Consider the following 25,031-nt stretch of genomic DNA (forward strand, 5'->3'; position numbering starts at 1 on the left):
AACCTTCCTAGTATTGCTAATCACCACACTGTAAAATATATTAATTCTTTTAGAAAAGCTCCTTTAAAAATGTTGTGATCTTGTAGCTTTACAATTATTGTTTTATCTCTTCTCCCCTCTACATAGGCTATCCTAAATTATCACCAGAAATTTGAAACAGCAACAAGAACCACTTGTATTTATTCAGAGCCTTTAATGTTGAAAAATGTCTAGCTAGATGCCAAGCTAAAGATGAAGGTATTATGAGAGACAGTCAAACACTGGTTTAAAAGGTTGATCTTCAGGAGGGTGTTAAAGGAGGAGGGGACGGTGCTGCAATATGGGTTTGTGGATAGAATTTCAGACACTTGGGCTTGAGCACTGCCAAAGGAGGGAAGGGAGGGGTGGGGGGTGGGTAGCAGTAAACACACTGGTGTCATAAGAATAGAGATTAATGGGAGGGTTGGCGGAGAGGGAGGTTGTAGAACCAGAAGAGTTAGAGAGAATGGGAGGGCAAGTCCATGAAGGAATTTGGAGATGATAGGATTGACAGAATGACCTTGAGTATGGGTATGAGAGTTTATATAGAAGATGGCGTTTTAAAGAGAACAGTGAAATCAATGGAGAGAGGGCATTCATTAAATGAAGGTTAAAATCGTTGAGTGGGAGGAGTTGCATGGTGCAAAACCAGGTTGAAAGAAAGGAGGATATGTTAGGGAGAAACATGGGGTTAGTATTAGGGTTGAAGGGGCGGCACAATGGTTAGCACTACTGTCTCACAGCTTCAGGGTGGCGGGTTCAATTCCGGCCTCGGGTGACTGTCTGTGAGGAGTTTGCACCTTCTCCCCATGTCTGCGTGGGTTTCTTCTGGGTGTTCCAGTTTCCTCCCACAGTCCAAAGTTGCGCCGGTTAGGTGGTTATGCCCAAAAGGTTAGGTGGGGTTACGGGGATAGGGCGGAGGCGTGGGCTTATGTAGGGTGCAGACCTGATGGGCCGAATGGCCTCCTTCTGCACTGTAAATTCTAAATTCTATGAAGTGAAAGGGATTGGACAGAGTTAGTTGCTCAAAGGAGGAAAAGATGTGAAGAGTAGAGAGACAGCTCAAGATGTGATTTGATGGTTCGAGCCAAGCCATCACTTTGATCAGGGTAGACAGTGGAAATTATAGCATAGGTCAGATGCTTCAGTAATGAAAAGGTGTTAAATTTCAGTCAAAGACATGAATGTTAAATTGGACAGTACCTGAAAACAGGTTCAGGAATTGTGATGTGTGATTAACCTGTGCCTGTTATTGCAATAAATGCAGTTTTGCGCTCCAACTATATGCTGCTTACTTTGTTCCATGATATCTTGACAATGCTAACCATATTGTTCATTGCCCAGACAAATCAGCAAGGCAGCAGTTTTGTGAGTGGCTAGCACCACTTAAAGCTGCCCTGCTCTGCTTAATGCTGGCTCTTTAATAAAAGGCTGGAGCAGGTACTGGGAGTCATGGTTTAAGGGAACCTGGATTTCAGAGGTTGCCTCCCACTGTCTCTCCCTCTCCCTCTCCCCCTACCTCTCCCCCTACCACATTATGTGAAAAGCAAATACAAAGGCCCAAAGTTTGGACCAAGATTGTCATGAATTTTGAGTCGATTTCGGCGTGAGAACAGCTGGTGAGTCAGTTTCAGCGGGAGCAGTGCGGAAGTGGTTGCTGGGAGGTAAGTCTGTCCTTTAAAAGCACTTGTCTTTGCAGGGGCAGGCCAGTCGATTTCGGCGTGAGAACAGCTGGTGAGCTGTTTCAGCGGGAGCAGTGCGGAAGTGGTTGCTGGGAGGTAAGTCTGTCCTTTAAAAGCACTTGTCTTTGCAGGGGCAGGCCAGTCGATTTCGGCGGGAGAATCAGCTGGTGAGTCAGTTTCAGCGGGAGCAGTGCGGAAGTGGTTGATCGGAGGTAAGTCTGTCCTTTAAAAGCACTTGTCTTTGCAGGGGCAGGCCAGTCGATTTTGGCGGGAGTGGAGCTGGTTAGTCAATTTCAGCAGGAGCTGAGAAAAATTTTTTAAATTTTTTTTAAAATTAGTGTTTTAGGCGGGAACAGGAAGTACCATATTTTATTATATTATTATTATTTTTTATAAAAAATTTAATTTAGTTGTTAGCCAGATCTTGGTAGAAAGTTAGAGGAATGGCAGGGAAGGGAGTGCAATGTTCCTCCTTCAGGATGTTTGAGGTGAGGGATGCAGTTAGTGTCCCTGCTGATTTTAACTGCAGGAAGTGCTGCCATCTCCAGCTCCTCCAAGACCGAGTTAGGGAACTGGAGCTGGAGTTGGAAGAACTTCGGATCATTCGGGAGGCAGAAGGGGTCATAGATAGCAGCTTCAGGGAATTAGTTACACCAAAGATTGGAGATAGGTGGGTAACTGTAAGAGGGACTGGGAAAAAGCAGTCAGTGCAGGGATCCCCTGCGGTCGTTCCCCTGAGAAACAAGTATACCGTTTTGGATACTTGTGGGGGGGGGGACTAACCAGGGGTAAACCATGGGGTATGGGCCTCTGGCACGGAGTCTGTCCCTGTTGCTCAGAAGGGAAGGGGAGAGAGGAGCAGAGCATTAGTAATTGGGGACTCGATAGTCAGGGGCACAGATAGGAGATTTTGTGGGAGCGTGAGAGACTCACGTTTGGTATGTTGCCTCCCAGGTGCAAGGGTACGTGATGTCTCGGATTGTGTTTTCCGGGTCCTGAAGGGGGAGGGGGAGCAGCCCCAAGTCGTGGTCCACATTGGCACTAACGACATAGGTAGGAAAGGGGACAAGGATGTCAGGCAGGCTTTCAGGGAGCTAGGATGGAAGCTCAGAACTAGAACAAACAGAGTTGTTATCTCTGGGTTGTTGCCCGTGCCATGTGATAGTGAGATGAGGAATAGGGAGAGGGAGCATTTAAACACGTGGCTACAGGGATGGTGCAGGCGGGAGGGATTCAGATTTCTGGATAACTGGAGCTCTTTCTGGGGAAGGTGGGACCTCTACAGACAGGATGGTCTACATCTGAACCTGAGAGGCACAAATATCCTGGGGGGGAGATTTGTTAGTGCTCTTTGGGGGGGGGGTTTAAACTAATGCAGCAGGGGCATGGGAACCTGGATTGTAGTTTTAGGGTAAGGGAGAATGAGAGTATAGAGGTCAGGAGCACAGATTTGACGTCGCAGGAGGGGGCCAGTGTTCAGGTAGGTGGTTTGAAGTGTGTCTACTTCAATGCCAGGAGTATACGAAACAAGGTAGGGGAACTGGCAGCATGGGTTGGTACCTGGGACTTCGATGTTGTGGCCATTTCGGAGACATGGATAGAGCAGAGACAGGAATGGATGTTGCAGGTTCCGGGGTTTAGGTGTTTTAGTAAGCTCAGAGAAGGAGGCAAAAGAGGGGGAGGTGTGGCGCTGCTAGTCAAGAGCAGTATTACGGTGGCGGAGAGGATGCTAGATGGGGACTCTTCTTCTGAGGTAGTATGGGCTGAAGTTAGAAACAGGAAAGGAGAGGTCACCCTGTTGGGAGTTTTTTATAGGCCTCCTAATAGTTCTAGGGATGTAGAGGAAAGGATGGCGAAGATGATTCTGGATAAGAGCGAAAGTAACAGGGTAGTTATTATGGGAGACTTTAACTTTCCAAATATTGACTGGAAAAGATATAGTTCGAGTACAATAGATGGGTCGTTTTTTGTACAGCGTGTGCAGGAGGGTTTCCTGAAACAATATGTTGACAGGCCAACAAGAGGCGAGGCCACGTTGGATTTGGTTTTGGGTAATGAACCAGGCCAGGTGTTGGATTTGGAGGTAGGAGAGCACTTTTGGGACAGTGACCACAATTCGGTGACGTTTACGTTAATGATGGAAAGGGATAAGTATACACCGCAGGGCAAGAGTTATAGCTGGGGGAAGGGAAATTATGGTGCCATTAGACGTGACTTGGGGGGGATAAGGTGGAGAAGTAGGCTGCAAGTGTTGGGCACACTGGATAAGTGGGGCTTGTTCAAGGATCAGTGACTGCGTGTTCTTGATAAGTATGTACCGGTCAGACAGGGAGTAAGGTGTCGAGCGAGGGAACCGTGGTTTACCAAGGAAGTGGAATCTCTTGTTAAGAGGAAGAAGGAGGCCTATGTGAAGATGAGGTGTGAAGTTTCGGTTGGGGCGATGGATAGTTACAAGGTAGCGAGGAAGGATCTAAAGAGAGAGCTAAGACGAGCAAGGAGGGGACATGAGAAGTATTTGGCAGGAAGGATCAAGAAAAACCCAAAAGCTTTCTATAGGTATGTCAGGAATAAGCGAATGACTAGGGAAAGAGTAGGACCAGTCAAGGACAGGGATGGGAAATTGTGTGTGGAGTCTGAAGAGATAGGCGAGATACTAAATGAATATTTTTCGTCAGTATTCACTCAGGAAAAAGATAATGTTGTGGAGGAGAATGCTGAGCCCCAGGCTAATAGAATAGATGGCATTGAGGTACGTAGGGAAGAGGTGTTGGCAATTCTGGACAGGCTGAAAATAGATAAGTCCCCGGGACCTGATGGGATTTATCCTAGGATTCTCTGGGAGGCCAGGGAAGAGATTGCTGGACCTTTGGCTTTGATTTTTATGTCATCATTGGCTACAGGAATAGTGCCAGAGGACTGGAGGACAGCAAATGTGGTCCCTTTGTTCAAAAAGGGGAGCAGTGACAACCCCGGCAACTATAGACCGGTGAGCCTCACGTCTGTAGTGGGTAAAGTCTTGGAGGGGATTATAAGAGACAAGATTTATAATCATCTAGATAGGAATAATATGATCAGGGATAGTCAGCATGGCTTTGTGAAGGGTAGGTCATGCCTCACAAACCTTATTGAGTTCTTTGAGAAGGTGACTGAACAGGTAGACGAGGGTAGAGCAGTTGATGTGGTGTATATGGATTTCAGCAAAGCGTTTGATAAGGTTTCCCACGGTAGGCTATTGCAAAAAATACGGAGGCTGGGGATTGAGGGTGATTTAGAGATGTGGATCAGAAATTGGCTAGCTGAAAGAAGACAGAGGGTGGTGGTTGATGGGAAATGTTCAGAATGGAGTACAGTCACAAGTGGAGTACCACAAGGATCTGTTCTGGGGCCGTTGCTGTTTGTCATTTTTATCAATGACCTAGAGGAAGGCGCAGAAGGGTGGGTGAGTAAATTTGCAGACGATACTAAAGTCGGTGGTGTTGTCGATAGTGTGGAAGGATGTAGCAGGTTACAGAGGGATATAGATAAGCTGCAGAGCTGGGCTGAGAGGTGGCAAATGGAGTTTAATGTAGAGAAGTGTGAGGTGATTCACTTTGGAAGGAATAACAGGAATGCGGAATATTTGGCGAATGGTAAAGTTCTTGAAAGTGTGGGTGAGCAGAGGGATCTAGGTGTCCATGTACATAGATCCCTGAAAGTTGCCACCCAGGTTGATAGGGTTGTGAAGAAGGCCTATGGAGTGTTGGCCTTTATTGGTAGAGGGATTGAGTTCCGGAGTCGGGAGGTCATGTTGCAGCTGTACAGAACTCTGGTACGGCCACATTTGGAGTATTGCGTACAGTTCTGGTCACCGCATTATAGGAAGGACGTGGAGGCTTTGGAGCGGGTGCAGAGGAGATTTACCAGGATGTTGCCTGGTATGGAGGGAAAATCTTATGAGGAAAGGCTGATGGACTTGAGGTTGTTTTCGTTGGAGAGAAGAAGGTTAAGAGGAGACTTAATAGAGGCATACAAAATGATCAGGGGGTTGGATAGGGTGGATAGTGAGAGCCTTCTCCCGCGGATGGATATGGCTGGCACGAGGGGACATAACTTTAAACTGAGGGGTAATAGATATAGGACAGAGGTCAGAGGTAGGTTCTTTACGCAAAGAGTAGTGAGGCCGTGGAATGCCCTACCTGCTACAGTAGTGAACTCGCCAACATTGAAGGCATTAAAAAATTTATTGGATAAACATATGGATGATAATGGCATAGTGTAGGTTAGATGGCTTTTGTTTTGGTGCAACATCGTGGGCCGAAGGGCCTGTACTGCGCTGTATTGTTCTATGTTCTATGAATTCAGGAGCAGAGGGCAGCATGGTGGCGCAGTGGTTAGCACTGCTGCCTCACGGCGCCGAGGTCCCAGGTTCGATCCCGGCTTTGGGTCACTGTCCGTGTGGAGTTTACACATTCTCCCCGTGTTTGCGTTGGTTTCGCCCCCACAACCCAAACATGTGCAGGCTAGGCGGATTGGCCACGCTAAATTGCCCCTTAATTGGAAAAAAAGAATTGGGTACTCTAAATTTAGAGAATAAAATGAATTCAGGAGCAGAGTGGCCCTAATTGAACCCAAACAAAGAATCAAATTATTGCTGAGTAGGCACCTCTTGATAACAATAACACCTTTGATTGCTTTGCTGATGAATTAGAATAGGCTAATGGGGAGGCAATTGGCTGGAATCTTGCTATTTATGGTCAAGATATGCCTGGTCAATTTTCCACTTTGTCGGATTGTAGCTGTACTGGAATAGCATGGCTAGGGGTGCAGCTAGTTCTGAAACACAAGCCTTCAGTGCAACAGCAGGGATGTTGTCAGGACCCATAGTTTTTTCTGTATCCTTCTTCTCTCCAGTTCGTCCTCCCATTTTGTCTGGTCCCGTCCAATGGTGTTCGGGCTCTGTCCAGTTGCTGTCCGTATATTTTACCACATAGCCCCCCCTTCTCGCTGCTTGTGCCTATCAGGTCCTCTAGTAGCGTGCCTTCTGGGGCCCTACTGTCTCTTTGCGGAGGAAGTGCTTTATTTGGAGGTGTCTCTATTCCTGTCCTCTTGCTAGTTTCCACTTCCTCGTCAGTTCATCCAGTGTTGCCAGTCTGCGCCCTACGTAGAAGTCCCCGACCGCCAGTGTGCCCCCGTCCCGCCTCCATCTTTTGAAGGTGGTATCTAGCATGGCTGGGGGGAATCTGTGATTGCCGCAGATGGGGGCCATAAGGGACATTCTGGTTTCCCGAAGTGCTGTCTCAACTGGGTCCACGTTCTCAGCGTGGCCGCTACCACTGGGCTCATTGTGTACCTTGTTGAGGAGGATGGGAATGCTGCTGTGGCCAGGGCCCGCAGGGTTGTTCCTTTACATGATGCCTCCTCCATTTGTACCCAATCTGTATCGGGTTCTTGTACCCATCCCCTCACTTTTTCTGCCATTGCTGCCCAGTGGTAGTATTGTAGGGTCGGTAGAACCAGGCCCCCTCTGACTTTCGCTCTTTGCAGTGTCGGTTTGGGAATTCTCGGGTTCTTGCCCCCCACACAAACGCCATGATTAGCCTGTCTATGTTTTGGAAAAAGGCCTTGGGGATGAAGATCGGGATGGATCTAAACAGGAAGAGGCACTGTCCTCTTATAAACTCAACACAAAATTTTGCCCCATGATATCAACATTACATAATTTCCAACATTAGAATTACTGTACTTTGTTCCCAAAACAGTCAGGTACTGTTTAAATGAAGAATTAAGGAAACTCTTTTGATGGGTTAGAAATATTATTTGAATACATGATTATATATTTAATCCAATATTACACTGCATTAATAAATATTTATTCAGCACAGAAAATAATGAACTTTAGTGGAATTATTGTATACAATATGGTAAAATGTGGGTTCAAGAGGACCACTGAATCCTGAGTTGAACCACAGAACACAAAGGCACCTGTATTCTCTACACGGGTGAAGTGGACATCTCCAACAGGAAGCGTTTTGTGATGGGCAAAGGTATCTTCTACATCTCATGGGTAATCAGTGATGTGAAAACAACACATAAACTGGAGAAACTGTGACAAGTGTGCTGTTGAGAGATTTGGAGCTGGACTTTACTGCCCCTGGGGTGGGTAGGCAGGCAGAGGGCATAAAATTGGTTGCCATGACATGAGAATTGTTCGCTGTGCCTACCCTAAACAATTTTACCAACCTGTTCGCCCATGGACCAATTGGCCAATTAATGGCAGCAGTGAGCAGCAAGTGTGTGGAATTCAGGACTCCAATGCAGCAAAAGGTTTAATGAGGTTCAGAAAGGTGCATGTCCTACAACTCTCAGCTAGTAGCCATCACTCTCTCACCTCCCAGCATTCCCCTGCACAGTACTTTTCTGACTAACACAGATTCCTTTCTCTCCAGCCTCCTCCTCAAACTTTAATCTCAACAAATAAGACTCAAGGACTACAACTGTCACTTACTATTTACCGATGTTGAATGGATGTCACTAATATATTAAATGGCATGATCTGGACAAAGTTAATGTGGAAACCCTACTCCATCTATTTTCACTCATTCATATCTTGTGGGCAGCACGGTAGTACAGTGGGTAGCACTGTTGCTTCGCAGCTCCAGGGTCCCAGGTTTGATTCCTGGCGTAGGTCATTATCTGTGCGGAGTCTGCATTTTCTCCCCGTGCCTGCGTGGGTTTCCTCTGGGTGGTCCGGTTTCCTCCCACAGTCCAAAGATGTGCAGGTTAGGTGGATTGGCCATGCTAAATTGCCCTGAGTGTCCAAAAATGTTGGGTGGGGTTACTGGGTTACGGGGATAGGGCGTAGGTGTGGGCTTAAGTCGGGTGCTCTTGGGCAGCATGGTGGCATAGTGGTTAGTACTGCTGTCTCACGGCACTGAGGTCCCAGGTTCAATCCCGGCTCTGTGTGGAGTTTGCACATTCTCCCGTGTTTGCGTGGGTTTCGTCCCCACAACCGAAAAATGTGCAGGCTAGGTGGATTGGCCATGCTAAATTGCCCCTTAATTGGAAAAATGAATTGGGTACTCTAAATTTATATTTAAAAAAAAGTAGGGTCCTCTTTACAAGGGCCGGTGCAGACTCGATGGACCAAATGGCCTCCTTCTGCACTGTAAATTCTATGAAATCTATAAATCTTTAAACTCCCACAGATGGACTGTGGGTTTAACAGAGGAGATGAAGAAAGTGCCCAAGGAGTACTCAGAGCAGTGCCAGAACTCACACAACTGCTGCACACCCTCCTCCAACACGGATCTCACAGCATCACAGATAGATTAGCACATACTGAGGAGCACATCACGTGAGAAGCAGCAGGTGTTGGACATAGGCAGCAGTGGAGAGTCAGTGTCAGAGAGTGTGCAGGGAACACCAAGCTCTGGTCAGCTGAACATAGACCCTTGGGGGGTTGTCCATGAAAAGGAACTTACAGAACAGCACAAATACTATAATGGCTCAGGCATTTGAAATAATGACCACCACTATTGAAAGAATGATCAACCTCCTGTAGGATCATATGTGGCAAATGGTCTGCAGATTTTGGCTGCTAATTTACAGAGGATTGAACAAAGTCACACTTTGATGGTTCACCACCTCACTGACATGCAGCAAAGTACCCTCCTGCTCTTGGCTATCAGGAAAGTTCAGATGGGTCATGAAAGGGAACATTGAGAAAGAGCGCATGACAGCAGGGGCACTTCTTGCATGCCCATTTCTTAGTCCTTGCCCCATCCGTTCAGACAGAGCTGTACAAACTTACTGATTAGCCTAAAAGTGCAGATAAGGAAATCTTTGGTGTGGCCCTAATGGACTCTAAAACCCAGAGGATGCAGATGCGTATTTTGTGTGAGAGCAGGGGAATGAACAGACTGTCTCTAGCTCTGTGAAGCTTAGGGAAGCTTAGGGAAGACCTAGGGAAGGACTATGCCGAAGAAATAGAAAGTGTAAAAGGAAGACCTATTAGTTAAACAAGGGATTCACTTGGGTGCTGAAAACAGCGTTGCTTTTTCATTAACGCTCTTTACTTAAGTTCAAGAAGACATTTACCCTGGTCAGTTTCATTCCTCCTCAGTATGGAGGAATGGGGAAGACAGTTGACTGGGTGACTATAGGCAGAAGGTCTGTTGAGGGCCAGTGGCGATTGCACAAAGGCCTTCATAGAAAGCTTAGAATGCTATGTCTGTTGTGGGCTTCTCTTACAGCTGGGTCTTCGGTTGCAGGTACCAATGGCATGTCGGGCTCCTCCACCTCATTGTAGGCCATCCTACCTTTGCTCAGACTTCATTCCTTTCTCAGTGCTATGTTATGAGGAGCACAGCAGACCATCACAATCCTGGAGAGCAATGTTGGGGCATACTGCGGGACACCAACAATATGCCGAGGCACTGGAACCATACTTGTAGCAAATCAATGGCTTGCTCTAGGGGTTGCCCTGGTTGAGACATGGCTCCTGTTGTACCTTTCCTGTGCCTCTTGTAGTTGGGTTCTTCATGACAGTCAGCCAGGTTTTGTCTCTCAGGAGCCAACCACTGAGGCTGTTTGGTGGAAAAGACCAACTTCAGAACAAGAGACTGTCGGAGGATAAAAGTGTCATGGCAGCTTTCTGGATATCTGGCAGATGGTCATAGACCACCTGCACATTAAGGTACTGGAAACCCTTCTGATTAATTAAGCTGTGATTAGTCCTTGATTGACACAGATGTATATCCAGTTATCCCCTGCATCTGTGGAAATCCTGTGAGTGAAGCAAAGCTGACAGCCCAGGGCGGCACGGTGATGCAGTGGTTAGCACTGCTGCCTACGGCGCTGAGGACCCGGGTTCGATCCCGGCCCCGGTTCACTGTACATGTGGAGTTTGCACATTCTCTCTGTGTCTGTGTGGGTTTCACCCCCACAACCCAAATATGTGCAGGTTAGGTGGATTGGCCAAGCTAAATTTGTCCTTAATTGGAAAAAAATTATTAGGTACTCCAAATTTTTTTAAAAAGCTGACAGCTCCCTGAGTTTGACTTGCCTCACCCATGACAAAGCGAATTTAAGCAGCGACCTTGGCAAAAAAAGATAACAGTGACCCGGTGATGTACATGTGGACTGTAGATGGTAGAATCTTGCAGATGTCATCAACAGATCACTGGAAGGAACCAGATGCAAAGAAATTGAGAACTGTGGTCACATTGACAACCACAGGCAATGCATGATCACTTACCTCCCTTGAGCAGAGACTTTGAGACTACCTGCTGCAAAAGTCTGAGCCTTCTGGGGCACAGTTGCTCAAATAAGTCAAGGAAGCTGACCTTGGCTTATCAACCCTGTGCTAGGGATACCCCCTCCCTTGAGGTGCAGCTTTGTGCCCATCCTCTCTGTCCCAGGAGCTTAATGTGTTTGCAGAGAAGTCAGCTGCTGCTGGAACTGCCCCTGTGTCTCTCTATTGCGCCAGAGCAAGCTGCAGTTTCGCTTCAGGAGTCCATGCCGTATAGGTAGCCGCTGCCCCCCACCCTCCCCAATTGCAGGAAAGTCTCACAGGCAAGAAGTTGATATTGAGCTCAGTGAACCCCATTGCCATTTCCAAAACTAGTAAACAATTGAGACTGAAAGAACTACTCCTGTCAGTGCTGTGGCTAACCACAGATCTGCCAATTTTCTGCCTTTACACTGGCAGATCAGTGACAGTCAGCAATTATATCCTGTTGTGCACTTGCCCCCACCAAGCTGGGCGTGATTTAGAAACAATGTGGAAACTGTGCACTTTCAGAGAAAGTCAGAATGCAGGGATAAAGAATAGCTTAATTGCCTTTGTAGTTGCCTTAATTGGTTTCCCGCCAGTTCCGAAAAGGTTTTGCCATGGCCTCATGGAGCCAGAAGAAAGTGCTACAAAGTCAGGATCACACTCCAACATCAACCTCAGGGGATTTAACTCTCACGCATTCAAACTCACCACCCTTGCATGGAAAGCTCCACCTTCCATGGATTCAAGCATGAAGCGTTCAGTTGGAGAAAGTTATATCTCATTGGTGACTTAGTGTTAGACAGGAAGCCTCACAAAGGTGGTCCTTGGATTGTGAGGTAATGGGAGGTAATCAGACATGTATCTGAAAACTGACTTCATATCTGCAAATGGTGTCACTGAGGAGCAGTCAATATAGGAGAGAGAGTGATAGAGTCTGAAAATCTGAGAGATGGAAAAGATAATATTCATTAACAACCATTTATATAGAGAATTTATTGTTCTTTTAAAAAATATATATTTTTATTGAAGATTTTCCAATAAATTTTACAACAAAATCCATATTACCACAGCAAATGTACACAAAAACCCTGACCATCATGCCATCCCATCCACCAAGATAAAAAAGACAACCAAAAAAACAAACAAAATAAACTAAACCCCAACACCCCCACCAACTGGCATTGACTAATTCCTTAAAGTAGGTAATGAATGGCTGCCATCTCCGGTAGAACCCTTCAACCGATCCCCTAACAGTGTACTTGACTTTCTCCAGGTATAAGAATTCCATTAGATCACCCAACGAAGACCTCCATCCTGGCAGAACTAGCAACCTCTGCGCAATCAGCGGGGTGAAGACAAGAACATCTGCATTCGCTCCCCTCTGTAGCCTGGTCAGTCCAACACCCCGAAAATGGCCATCAGAGGACAAGGCTTCAGTTCAATATTCAGAATCGGATACATGGTGTTGAAGAAGGAGTCCCAAAAGCTTGCCAGTTTGGGGCAAGACCAGAACATATGTGTGTGATTGGCCAGCCTCCGAAACGCTGCTCACACCTGTCCTCTACTTCCGGAAAAAAAAACCTCAATCTAGATTTGGTCAGGTGCGCCCTGTGCACAAGAAGATGTGGAGTTCACCCTGCAGCAGGCCTCACTCCACACCTCATCATCCACTTTAGGACCCAGCTCCCTCTCCCGCTTCACCTTCATTCCATCCGCCAACCCCAAGTCATCAGACACAATTTGCCCACAAACACCAGACGTGCTCCCCTTTTCCGACCCCACCAGCAAAAGTATCCTTTCCAACAGAGTCACCCACGGTGCCTTGGGAAATTTTGGGAAGGCCATCCGCACAAAATTCCTCATCTGGAGGTACCTGAACGAGTCCGCACCCCAGGCCGAACTTCACCAACTCCTCCCAGCTGGCAAACCGTCCCTCTACAAACAAATCCCCGAATTTCTCCAGTCCCTTCCTTTCCCTCATCCCGAACGTAGTGTCCAGTCTCGACAGTTCAAATAAATGATCGGCACAGATAGGGGCCAGCTGCGACACAACTCCAAAATGTTGCCTAAACTGTCTACATATTCTTAAAGTAGGTTTGAGGAGACCTAGCCGGAGAAAACAGAATCCTAAGCCAGAGAAAACGGAAGCGAGGCTATCACCATCAGACTAGACACCCTGCACGACCTCACTCTATCTGTCCCCATATGGTATCTGGGTCACTGCGCCACCCCAGCACCTTCTCAGCATTGGCCACCCAATAATAAAGCAACTTTGGCAGTGCTAAGCTCCCCCGACTGCCTATCCCGTTGAAGGACAACCCTACGGATCCTCGGAGTCTTGTTCGCCCATATAAAGGGCAAAATCAATCTATTAGCCCTCCCAAAAATAGATTTAGGGAGTAAGATAGGGAGACATTGAAACAAAAACAAAAATCTTGCAAGAATATTAATTTTGTTAGACTGGTCTCAGCATCCAGGGACAGGTGGATGGATGGTTCTCTCACTTTTGCAGATCCGTCTTAACCATATCCACCAGACCTGCAAAAATTAAATTAATGCAGCCGGGCCCAATCATGGGCCACCTGCACTCACAGATATTTTAAACTAGAGCTGGCTAAGTGAAAATGCAACACTCCTAAGTTGGTTCCCCTCCCTGGGCAGTTAACCGGAAACCATTCACTCTTTTCCAAATTCAGCTTGTAGCCCAAAAATGAACCAAAGCTCCTCAATAGCTCCATTATATCACCCATAGTGGGGACTGGGTCTGTAACATAAAGTAACAGATCGTCTGCGTATAGAGACACTCTATGCTCCACCCCTGCCCTCTTTAGCTCTCCCCACTTACCCAAAGCAATTTTACTGCAATTGTATAGGGCATTGGTGAGGCCACACCTGGAGTATTGTGTGCAGTTTTGGTGTCCTTATCTGAGGAAGGATGTTCTTGCCACGGAGGGAGTGCAGTGATGGTCCTGGGAAGGCGGGACTGTCATACCAGGAGAGACTAAATTGGTTAGGATTATATTCATTGAAGTTTAGAAGAGTGAGAGGGGATCTCACAGAAATTTATAAAATTCTAACAGGAGGCGGCATGCAGGGCGTGGTGTTTAGCACTGCTGCCTCATGGTGCCGAGGACCCGGGTTCGATCCCGGCCCCAGGTCACAGTCTGTGCGGAGTTTGCATATTCCCTCCATGGGTCTCTGTGAGTCTAAACCCCACAACCCAAAGGTGTGCAGGGGAGGTGGATTAGCCATGCTAAATTGCCCTATATTTGACAAAAAAATGAATTGGGTACTTTAAATTTATTTATTTTTAAATTCTAACAGGATTATACAGAGTAGATTCAAAAAGAATGTTCCCGATGGTTGAGGGAGTCCAGAACTAGGGGTCATGTTTTGAGGATAAGAGGATATCTTTTGGCACTGAGATGAGGAGAAATTTCTTCACCCAGAGAGTGGTGAATCTGTGGAATTCATTACCATAAAAAGTAGTTGAGGTGAAAATGTTGTGTAATTTCAAGAAGGGATTAGATATAGCTCTTAGGGCTAAAGGGATCAAGGGATATGGGGGAAGGTAGGATCAGGGTATTGAACTTGACCATAATGAATAGCGGAGCAGGCTTGAAGGGCCGAATGGCTTCCTCCTGCTTCTGTTTTCTATGTATGTTTCTATGTAGCCCTCAAAGCTATGGCTAAGGGCACAATCGCTCATGCAAATAAGAGGTGAGACAGTGGACACCCCTGTCTAGTCCCCCTTTTCAAATCGAAGTACCCGAACTCAAGGTACGAACACAAGCCAAGGGGATCCTAGACAACAAATGTACAATGAAATTAATTTTGTCCCTAGAACAAACCTTTCCAAAACTTTGAATATGTATCTCCATTCCACCCTGTCAAATGCCTTCTTGGCATCTGAAGACACAATTACCTCTGGCGCGGGCTCCTCAGACGGGTAGAGAACCACATCCAAAAGCACACGAATGTTGGCTGGCAACTGCCGGCCCTTGACAGAGCCTGTCTGATTCTCCACAATCACCTTGGGGAGACAGGGCCTTACTGCTAATATCTTAGCCAGTATCTCGGCATCCACATTTGGCAGCGAGATAAGCTGGTATGACCCACACTCGGTTGGGTCCTGATCCTTTTTCAACAGCAGCAAAATGGAGGCCTGCAAAAGTGTAGCCTGGGTAGAGAGTTGTTAAATATATAATAATCTTCATTAGTGGCACAAGTAGGTTTACATTAACACTGCAATGGTGTTACTGTGAAAATCCCCTAGTTGTCACAATCTGGCGCCTGTTCAGGTACACTGAGGGAGAATTCAGAATGTCCAGCTCACCTAACAAGTGTCTTTTGGGACTTGTGGGAGGGAACCAGAGCACCTGGAGGAAACCCACGCAGACACAGGAAGAACGTGCAGACTTCGCACAGACAGTGACCCAAGCCAGCAATCGAACCCGGGTCCCTGGCGCTGTAAAGCAACAGTCGACGGAGTGTGGCGACTAGGGGATTTTAACAGTAACTTCATTGCAGTGTTAATGTAAGCCTACTTGTTACACTATTAAAGATTATTAGATGGCCGCCAAACCCACCCGCAAAACAAAACAAAGAAAATCCCATAGTCACCATCAGAAAACTAACCCCCCCTTCCCTCCTCCCCTGAACAAAACCGCATCCAATCATCCACGTTGATCACTTTCTTTTTTTTAAAAAATATATTTTATTGAAATTTTTTTTCCCCCTGAGCAACATTTTTCCCGCTTACAAAACAAGCGAAACGATAACAGTAACAAAACAGAAATTTTTAAACTTTTTAACAATAATAATAATAATAATAATATATAAGTAACAAAACCTCGTACTCTGTTGACCTATACTCAACTGCCTCCCCCCCCCCCCTGGGTTGCTGCTGCTGGTCATCCGTCTTCCCTCTAACGTTCCCCTAGGTAGTCGAGAAATGGCTGCCACCGCCTGGTGAACCCTTGAGCCGATCCTCCCAGGGTAAACTCCATCCGCTCCAGTCCAATAAACCCCGCCACACCGCCCACCCAGGCCTCCAGTCCGGGGGGCCCCGCCTCCCCCCACATGAGCAGGACCCCGCGCCGGGCCACGAGGGACGCAAAGGCCACGACATCGGCCTCCCTCGCCTCCTGCACTCCCGGCTCCCCCGCAACTCCAAACAGAGCCAACCCCCAGCCTGGCTTGACCCGGGCCCCCACCACCTGCGAAATCACTCCCGTCACTCCCCTCCAACACCCCTCCAGTGCCGGGCACGCCCAAAACACATGTGCGTGGCCCGCCGGGCTCCCGCCACAACCCCCACACCCGCCCTCCACTCCAAAGAACCCGCCCAATCCCGCCCCCGCCACGTGCGCTCCATGCAGCACCCTAAATTGAATCAGGCCAAGCCCGGCGCACGAGGAAGAGGAATCCACCCCGCCCAGGGCACCAGCCCACGCACCCTCCTCCATCCCCTCCGCCAACTCCTCCTCCCACCCTCCTCCAAGCTCGCCCACCGACTCCTCCCCCTCCTCCCCCATCCCCCTACAAATCTCCGACACCCTGCCCTCCCCGACCCACACCCCTGAAAGCACCCTGTCCTGTATCCCCTGTGTCGGGAGCCGCGGAAACTCCCACACCTGCCGTCCAGCAAACGCCCCCACCCGCACACACCCCAAGAAATTCCCCCGGGGCAACCCACACCCCTCCTCCAGTGCTCCCAAGCCCGCAAAAGTCCCATCCACGAACAAATCTCCCACCCTCCCAACTCCCAACCGGCACCAGCTCCGAAATCCTCCATCCACTCCCCCCGGGGCGAACCCACGGCCGCCCCCGACAGGGGACCCCACCAGGGCTCCCCGCACTCCTCTCCGTCGCCTCCACCGTCCCCACACGTTCAGTGTTGCCGCCACCACCGGGCCCGTGGTGTACTTTTTCGGTGAGAACAGTAGCGGCGCCGCCACCAGCGCCTCCAGACTCGTCCCCCCACAGGACCCTCTCTCCAGCCCCTTCCACGCCGCTCCCCCACCCTCCACCATCCATCCACGCATCACCGCCACACCGGCGGCCCAATAATAATCTCCCAAGTTCGGTAGCGCCAGTCCTCCTCCGTCCCCACCGCGCTGAAGGAACCCCCCCCCACCCCCGGAACTCTCCCTGCCCACACAAAGCCCGCAACGCTCCCATCCACGCCATTAAAAAAGGTCCCGGTGATTAAAATAGGGAGACATTGAAACACAAACAAGAACCTCGGGAGGACCACCATCCCAACCGCCCGCACCCTGCCCGCCAGCGACAAAGGCTGCACGCCCCACCCCCCAAAGTCCTCCCCCACCTGCTCCACCAGCCATGCCAGACCAGGTCTGTGAAAGGCTCCCCAGCCCCTAGCGATCTGAATCCACAAGCACCGGAAGCCTCTCCCCACCCCCCCCAGCGGCAAGCCCTGCATCCCGCCACTCCGGTCCCCCGGATGCACCACACACAATTCACTCTTCCCCATGCCCAACCCACACCCCGAAAACTCCCCGAACCGCCTCAAGATTCGCATAACCTCTATCATCCCCCCGCTGGGTCCGACACGTATAGCAATAGGTCATCCGCGTATAACGAAACTCGGTGTTCTTCTCCCCCTCTAGTCACCCCTCTCCATTTCCTAGAGTCTCTCAGCGCCATGGCCAGAGGTTCAATTGCCAGCGCAAACAACAATGGAGACAGCGGGCATCCCTGTCTTGTTCCCCTATATAATCGGAAATACTCCGATCTATGTCGACCTGTAACTACGCTTGCCGTTGGTGCCCCATAAAGTAGTCTAACCCAGCGAATAAATCCGTTCCCAAACCCAAACCTCCTTAACACTTCCCATAAATACTCCCACTCCACCCTATCAAATGCCTTCTCTGCGTCCATTGCCGCCACTATCTCTGCCTCCCCCTCCACTGAGGGCATCATTATCACCCCTAATAGCCGTCGCACGTTAACATTCAATTGTCTCCCTTTTACGAACCCTGTCTGGTCTTCGTGCACCACCCCCGGGACACAGTCCTCTATCCTCGATGCCAGCACCTTTGCTAGCAGTTTGGCGTCCACGTTCAATAGTGAAATAGGTCTATAGGACCCACACTGCATCGGATCTTTGTCCCTCTTCAAAATTAGCGATATCGTCGCCTCCGACATTGTCGGGGGTAGTGTCCCCCCTTCCCTGGCCTCATTGAACGTCCTCGCCACAACGGGGCCAACAAGTCCACATATTTTCTGTAGAATTCGACCGGGGACCCGTCTGGCCCCGGGGCCTTCCCTGCTTGCATGCTTCCCAGTCCCTTAATAACCTTGTCCACCTCAATCGGCGCCCCCAGGCCTGCCACCGCCTGCTCCTCCACTTTCGGGAACCTCAACTGGTCCAGGAACTGCCGCATCCCCTCCTCTCCCTCTGGGGGCTGAGACCTATACAGTTCTTCATAAAAGGTCTTAAACACCTCATTTATCTTTCCTGCCCTTCGCACGGTGTCTCCCTTTTCATCCCTAATTCCTCCCATCTCCCTCGCTGCTGCCCTCTTTCGCAGTTGGTGCGCCAACAGGCGACTAGCCTTTTTCCCATATTCATACCTCCTCCCCTGTGCCTTCCTCCACAGTACCTCCGCCTTTCTGGTGGTCAGAAGGTCAAACTCGGTCTGGAGTCGTCTCCTCTCCCTGTACAGCTCCTCCTCCGGGGTCTCTGCAAATTCCCTGTCCACCCTTAAAATCTCCCCCAGTAATCTATCCCTTTCCTTGGCCTCTGTTTTCCTTTTGTGGGTCCCAATAGAAATCAGCTCTCCTCTGACCACTGCTTTTAGTGCTACCCAGACCACTCCCACAGGGACCTCGCCGTCATCATTGACCTCCAGGTATCTCTCGATACACCCCCTCCCTCTTGCACACACTCCCTCATCCGCCATCAGTCCCACATCTAATCGCCAGAGTGTTCTCTGCTCCCTGTCCTCTCCTACTTCCAGGTCCACCCAATGTGGGGCATGATCTGAAACCGCTATGGCTGAGTATTCAGCTTCTTCCACCCTAGAGATCAACGACCTTCCTAAAACAAAAAAATCTATCCGGGAGTACACTTTATGGACGTGGGAGAAGAAGGAATACTCCCTAGCCCTGGGTCAAAGAAATCGCCATGGATCCACTCCCCCCATTTGGTCCATAAACCCTTTAAGTACCTTGGCCGCTGCCGGCCTTCTTCCAGTCCTTGAGCTGGATCTATCTAGCCCCGGGTCCAGCACCGTATTGAAGTCCCCTCCTAAAATCAAATTTCCTGCCTCCAGGTCCGGAATACGCCCCAGCATCCGTCTCATGAACCCTGCATCGTCCCAATTTGGGGCATACACATTAACCAACACGACCTCCATTCCCTCCAGCCTACCACTCACCATTACATATCTACCTCCACTATCTGCTACGATGTTCTTTGCTTCAAATGCTACCCGTTTCCCCACCAAAATGGCCACCCCTCTGTTCTTTGCGTCCAGTCCTGAGTGGAGCACCTGTCCCACCCATCCTTTCCTTAACCTAACTTGGTCCGCCACCTTTAGGTGCGTCTCTTGGAGCATAACCACGTCTGCCCTTAGTCCTTTCAAATGCGCAAACGCTCGGGCCCTTTTTATCGGCCCATTCAGGCCTCTCACGTTCCACGTGATCAGCCTCACTGGGTGGCTACCTGCCCCCCTCCCGTGTCGACTAGCCATTACCTTCTCTAGGCCAGTCCCATATCCCGCCTCCGCGCTCCCGCTCGCTCCCCCAGCGTCGCATTCCGCCCCCGACCACCCTCTCTTGAGCCATTTCCTTTTGGATTTCCGCAGCAGCAATCCAGTTGTCCCCTCCCCCCCCCCCCCCCCCCCCCCCCGCTAGATCCCTATCTAGCTTGATTGCTCCCCCCATATCACTTCCGTAAGTCAGCTGACTTCAACTGACCCCTGCTACTCCTGCTCGCTCCTCGGCCCCCCTGGTGTGAGGGAACTCCCATCCGCCTTGCGCCTGTTTTCCCGCCTTATTCTTTCTGGCGCGGGAACATCCCTTTACATGTCCCGCCTCTTAAGGCGCAGCTCCCTTTCCCCTCCCCCTCTCCTTCCCCATTCTCTGACTATGTCCCGCCTCTCCCCCCTCACCGGCGCCCACATTTCCCCAGTGTCCCCCCCCTTCCCTGTTTACTTCTCGCTTAACTTTCACCATCCCATTAACAAAAACAATAATAACAACAATAACAGTTCCCTGCAGCATCAGTCCCTCAGTTCCGGTCCAGTTTCTCTTCATTGATGAAGGACCATGCTTCCTCCGCCGTCTCAAAATAATAGTGTCTCTCCTGATGCGTGACCCATAGTCTTGCCGGCTGCAGCATCCCAAACTTCACCTTCCTTTTGTGCAAAACCTCTTTGGCTCGGTTGAAGCTCGCCCTCCTTCTCGCCACCTCCGCACTCCAATCCTGGTAGATCCTTACCACCGCATTCTCCCATCTGCTACTCCGCACCTTTTTAGCCCATCTCAGGACATCTTCTCTGTCCTTAAGGCGGTAGAATCGCACGATTATCGCCCTCGGTGGTTCTCCCGCTTTTGGTCTTCTCGCCGGGATCCGATTTGCGCACTCCACCTCCATGGGGCCCGCAGGGGCCTCAGCACCCATCAGTGAGCTCAGCATCTTACTTGCGTACGCTCCACAGTCCACTCCTTCCACACCCTCCGGGAGACCTAGTATCCTAAGGTTCTTCCTTCGTGCTCCATTTTCAAGGGCCTCAATCCTGTCAGCACACTTTTTATGAAGTGCCTCGTGCGTCTGAGTCTTGACCACCAGGCCCAGGACCTCGTCCTCAATACCTGACACCTTCTGCTCCACCACGCGAAGTTCCATCTCCTGGGTCTTTAAAGTCTCCTTAAGCCCCTCAATTGCCTGTAACAACGGGGTCATTACCTCCTTCTTCAGCAGATCCACGCACCGTCTCACCACCTCGTCCTGCTCAGGCCCCCATGTCACCTGTGGTTTCTCCGCCGCCATTTTGTTACACTCCCTCTGACCTTCTGGCTGCAGATTCTTCGGGCTGCAGCCGCCGCCGCTGGTTTTTCCCTCCGTCTTTCGGGGGGGGGCTCCCTTCCCTCGCGCCTCGCACCGGGTTTTATGGCCGTCCAAGTCCCCGTTGGGGCTCTTAAAAGAGCCCGAAGTTCCGTCGGAGCTGGAGCCACCGAAACGTGCGGCTAGCTCATCCCTGCCGCAACCGGAAGTCTATCCACGTTGATCACTTTCTAAAGAACAGTACTCCCTCCTAACTAACCCCCACCCCACACAAACAAAAATGCTAGGCTCATTGAACAACAAAAACATATCCTTTCAAGTCTGAATCCTTTGAACTTAAAAGAGTGGAGATCAAGGCCATAGTAGGGGGAATGGCTCGATGAGTGAGCAATGGTTTTATTGGGAATTATTGAATGGCTAGGATGAGAGAGTAATGCCTTTTTTGGGAACTAGGACATAAAGGTAAAGGTGAGGGCGCAGTTGAGTAAATCAGTAGTTGCAGAAATGCTGTCGTGAACAGTGGGCCAAAGGCTGGATTTCAGTTAAAAGTGAATTTTGAGATAATTCTTTCCAGGGACAGATACAGAAGAAGATTGGGTTGGGGCAAGGAGTGGTGAGTGGTACAAGGAGGTGATCAGAGATGGTCTTATGTAAATGATGAGATGGGTCTAGCAAGGCTACGTGAGATGGCAAGGTCAAGGGTGTGGCTGTGAATATGGATTGGGGGGTTACCTAAGAGAGATTTAGGGCGGATAAGAAGGCAGTGAACTCGGGAGAGAGAAAATGTGAGTTGAAATAGAGATTGAAATCACTGAGGATGAAGAGTGCAGAGGCTGGGATAGGAAAACAGTGAAGACATTTCAATGATTACAGGTGTACCCAGGAAACCTCTCTGGAGGAATACAAATGTCATAGAATCCCTACAGTGCCGAAGGAGGCCATTTGACCCAACAAATCTGTACTGGTCCTTGCTCCGATAAAGTACCCTACCTAGGCCTAATCCCCCGCTCCTATCCTAATCCCACATAACATTTTGGGCAATATCAGCATGGCCAATTCGCCTAACGTGCACATCTTTGGACTGTGGGAGGAAATCGGAGCACCCGGAGGAAACCCAAGCAGACATGGGGAGAAAATGCAAACTCCACACAGTCACCTGAGGTTGGAATCAAACCCGGGTCCCTGTGCCACTGTGCCGCCCTGCAGTCAGCCACTGCAGAAGGATATGACCTAGACAAGGTTGCTGGAATCAGCAATATGTGTACCAACCAGGCAAGAAGTCAAAGCCACCTCCGGCCCTTGCTTTACAAGTATACCAGCCCTCAGAGGAAGAAACAATGCAGTTCAACTGCATCATCACAACTACAGTTCCAATAAGCATGAGGCTTATTGGCAGTTATTCCTGCTTATCAACAATTGTTCCTTTAAGATGGAGGTAGGTATGGGAGGTGCTGTCTCTGTCATCGTGTCCGAATGGGTATTCTGCCCTTAAGCCTAAGGGATATCAGGGCCAATCTATCCACGTATATGGGAGAACCGTTGAAAATTATGGAGACCATCATGACCCCGGTAGCTATAGACAGCAGTTGGTTAACTCCCACTCGTAGTCGTACGAGGGACAGGACCAAGTCTCATGGGCAGAGGTTGGCTCCAGAAGATCCAACTGGACTGGTTGGAAATCTTTAAATTGGGGATTGGTGGATTTTTCTGAGGTTATTAGTAAATACCCCAAAGTCTACCAAGGGGGCCTCAGTAATACAAAAGGAGCAAGGGCCTGAATCTATGTTGACCCTGATGCCATGCCAAAATACTTCAGACCACGGCCAGTCCCATACTCATTCCTTGAGAAGTTGGAAACTGAAACTGAGCAGTTGGAAAACCTCGGGACAATACGACCAGTGCAATTCACAGAGTTGGCCGCACCCGCAGTTCCTGTCCTCAAACCTGACAAGTCAGTCCACGTTTGCCGGGATTATAAACTCACAGCCAATAAGGTCTCATGACTGGATGGTACCCCATGCCATGCATAGAGGATTTGGATGCCAAATTGGCAGATGCCCAAACCTTCAGGAAACTGGACATGAGCCACCACTACCTCCAGCTGATCCAGGTGAACCATCCCATAAATTAGTCATGATTAACACCCATAAGGGCATGCCTGCCCATTGCACTCTTCAGCCATCATTCAGCGTGACAGTGAAAATAATTTCCAAGAGTTACCCAGGGTGGCAGTATATCTTGACGACATGCTAATTACAGGGGCTACTGAACAAGAGCATCTAGCAAACTTGGAGGAGGTCTTGGGGTGGTTTTCCAACACAGGCATATGCCATAAGAGAGAGAAATGTGTATTCTAGGCAGGTGACGTACTTACTTGGGGTACGGTTGGATAAGAAAGGCCTACATCTCTGGAGGATACGGTCAAGGTCATTGAGGAGGTGCCAACGTCGCAAAACACAACAGAGTTGAAATTATTTTTGAGGTTGATAAATTATTATGGGAAATCCATTCCGAATCTCGCGAGAGTAAAAAGGCAACTGCTGTCGTTAAACACACTGGCCCACTACGATTCCAAGAAGGAACTAATATTGACATGTCTCTCATTATGGAATGGGAGCAATTCTCTTGCATCGTTGGGAAGATGGCACGGAAAGGCCCATTCCGTACACGCCTAGGACCCTTGTGGATGCAGAGTGCGCTACTCACACAGTGTGAAGGAAGGTTTGGCTCTTATTTCTGGTGCAAAAAAAATTCCACCACGATGCCTGTGGCTGGCATTTCATGGCAATAACAGACCACAAGCCTTTGCTGGGCCTTTTCAAAGAGGATAAAGCAATCCCCCCCATCGCTTCTGCCTCCATCCAACATTGAGCCTTGTTACTGGTGGCCAACGAATACTCCCTTCAGCAATGCCCTGGAGCATGGGTAGCCAACGCGGATGATGTGAGTCGCCTCCCCTTACCCACGAGCTTGGCCCCTTTGCCAGCATTGAAAGAGGTCACCTGACTTTCAACTTTTCAGACACCTTGTCGGTATCTGCGAAATAGATTAAGGCTTGAACACAGAAGATCTCCACATTGTTCAAATTTGAGTCCAATGTCGGAATCTGATGATGAAGAGATCGTGGCTGATCTGATTGTAGCTTTAGCTCCAATTTCCTGGCCCTTCCCACAACCCTAGACTCCCTTGTTGATCAAAAATCTGTCTAACTCAACTTTAAATAAGTCTCCACTGCACTCTGTGGAGGAGAGTTCCCAAGGCCAACCACCATCTGAGAGAAGATTTTGATTCCTCACCTCATGGCCATCGCTTTGGGAGGCGACAACGCCCTCCTCATTAATCTACAACAGTACTTGTTGTCAGTAACCGTCGGATTCAATAAATTGCTCATTCTGATTGTTCCAAACCGCAGTTCCCACTCTTCCGTTCGGCTACACAAGTTGAAATGTGATTAACAAGGCGCCACCTCGTGGAATCGGGAGTGAATTGGACATTGTTGGCAGACAAGAATTGCTACCATATCCAATTAAGTCTGTAAATATCCTCATACCCTCCAGCTTCCATCAGCCTTTATCTATTAACATAGCGGTACATTGTGCGAATGAAGATGTTTACATCTTTGCATTGTAACATTTACTCCATCTTCAGTTTAGTTACCTAAAGCGGTCAAAGACTTTTCAGGTGCATTTACGTTTTTACGGTACAAGTCGTTTCGAGAACCATCTGTAACAGAACAAAATGTACCGATTTTCTAACGCGATTCTAACGTGCATTTCAGAGCTATCAACGTTAAAGGCACATAGCAAGAATGGAGGAAGTTAAGGATATATATATATGCACTCATCAGTATTCCGTTTAGGTAGATTCCCAACAGACTATTCTCTGTTTACGTGCCTGCACATTTAATATTGATAAGACCCAGAATATAAGTTATCAATATGAAAATACCTCTAATTTAGCACATCTGCAGGAGATAATAGAGCGACTGATTCTAACTTTGAACACTTTTTTATTGTACATAATTATTCCTTGTGTGTTG

General features: G+C 48.9%; 1 protein-coding gene across 2 annotated transcripts in view; it reads left to right on the forward strand.

The window, feature by feature from the left end:
- Positions 1 to 25,031, forward strand: part of wnt5b (wingless-type MMTV integration site family, member 5b) — a 186,001-nt gene that overhangs the window by 116,438 nt on the left and 44,532 nt on the right. The window lies entirely within an intron of this gene.

Source organism: Scyliorhinus torazame, chromosome 19 (genome assembly GCF_047496885.1).
Source record: "Scyliorhinus torazame isolate Kashiwa2021f chromosome 19, sScyTor2.1, whole genome shotgun sequence".
NCBI classification, from domain to species: domain Eukaryota; kingdom Metazoa; phylum Chordata; class Chondrichthyes; order Carcharhiniformes; family Scyliorhinidae; genus Scyliorhinus; species Scyliorhinus torazame.